Below are 2022 nucleotides of genomic sequence, written 5' to 3'. Positions count from 1 at the left end.
CTATCCAAGTGCTTGACCCTTTCCAAGGAATGGACACCTATGAATGCGGAGATTTAGGAAAGTTTTATATGAATATATATACAAGGACAATACACATTCCATTTGATGTTCGATGGGAATGATAATGCAGATTTATTAGTACTCCTGGACACTATGATATACACCAAAATCGGTGTTAATCATATAATCCCAGGCTGGTTTGTAGGTTTCTTTCTTCTCACTCACTACCCAGCTACTCCAACATATGCACTGTCATAGGTTCCATCATGCTAGCAAGATTTCAAAAATTGTTAGTGGAATGGTTCCTATAGTGGGTACAATTTCCAAATCAAAAAGAATTCCCCTAAATTCTTACTCTGTTTAAGTTTTCAAGAAATCAACAACTATTCCCTGCCAATCACTTTCACCAGGTCATTATAAATATGATTTAGAATTTGCTGAGATCATTCAACCTTGGAAAGCAAGTATATTTTACTTTTGGGAACACTTACAACTTTAGTTGTAAAATGAAATCCTTGAAAAATTATCTTGTATATCAAATCTTTTAGGAACAAAGTTTCTTTTTCATAAATGGCATACCAATGAAAGGGAGAATAAAAAATATATAATAAAAAAATCAAAAACTGCAAACAATTTCCATGTTTAGGTTTATGTGCCTCACATAGTTTTCAATGATATCATAGTTACATAATGTAACTACACAGTCATTCCTATCAACTCCAATACCTAACACTCCAAATCACAAAGTAGTAGCACCAGTGGCTCCCTATCTAAAATAACCCCTTATATCCATGATGGAATCCATGAAATATATAGCTCTTTTATTAATATTCAGTCTACAGACTTTCACTTTCAGCTCCGTACATACCTTCACAGGTAGCATAAATTGGCCCAGCCTTCTCTCTGAGCTAACTCCTCTTTCGCCCTCTTTGCTGCTTCTCGAGCCGCATCTTTCAACCTGTTCATAAAAAAGCCAATTGTGAGAACTCTTTCACTGTCAAAAATATCCATCTCCTGAAAACATTAATGTATTGTTGGTATGACCTACTTACATAGAATATCTTATCAACTATAAAATGCCCAACTATTAATCATCTATAACTAATGTTGCTTGAAATATCTAACTTCTTGGACATAACACCAAATAAAGGCAACTTTGTAAAAATACCTCTGTTTTCTCTCTTTCTAACGCTTCTGGTGTGTGTTTATGGCTGCTTTCCCGCTGGGATATCAACAATATGGAATAATCTATTCAAGGCAAAGCTGAAACTGTTGGTCTTCTGGATGTTTTTCTTGTAGCGCTCCAGTCCAAATTTCTAGAAGATCAAAATTTTCTAATGTTAAATTTGTTTAACAAAATGTCTGTCTGACAAACACACACAAGCATGCAAGAAGACATGCTCCACTCCACAACACACCACACCTCATCGCTCCACTTCACAACACAACACACCCCATCGCTCCACTCCACAACACACCTCATCCTATTGCTCCACTCCACAACACACCACACCCCATCACTCCTACTTCACAACACACCACACCCCACATCTCCATTGTTCCACTCCACAACACACCACACCTCATCGCTCCACTCCACAACACACCGCCATCTCATCCCTCCACTCCACAACACACCACACTCCGCCGCTCCACTGGCCCACACCACACCACACCCCGTCGCTTCCACTCCACACCACACCACACCTAGTCGCTTCCACTCTCACACCACACTCCGCTATCTCCACTTCCACACCACACCACACCCCATCGTGCCCACTCCACAACACACCACACACCATCGCTCTAATTCACAACACACCACACTTCATCGCTTCCACTTCCACAACACACCACACCCCATCGCTCCAATCCACAACACATCACACCCCATCGCTCCACTCCACAACACACTGCCACCTATCGCTTCCACTCCACAACACACCACACACCATCACTCCACTCCACAACACACCACACTCCCATCGCTTCCACCGCACAACATACCACACCCCATCGCTT

At 41.1% G+C, this 2022-nt stretch overlaps 1 pseudogene; it reads right to left on the bottom strand.

The window, feature by feature from the left end:
- LOC138862123 (PRELI domain-containing protein 1, mitochondrial-like) overlaps positions 1-2022 on the bottom strand; it is a 9791-nt pseudogene continuing 7769 nt past the window's right edge.

Source organism: Penaeus vannamei, chromosome 7 (assembly GCF_042767895.1).
Source record: "Penaeus vannamei isolate JL-2024 chromosome 7, ASM4276789v1, whole genome shotgun sequence".
In the NCBI taxonomy this organism is placed as follows: Eukaryota; Metazoa; Arthropoda; class Malacostraca; order Decapoda; family Penaeidae; genus Penaeus; species Penaeus vannamei.
The sequence above is the reverse complement of the archived record's forward strand: the minus strand, read 5'-3'. Positions and strand labels throughout refer to the sequence as shown.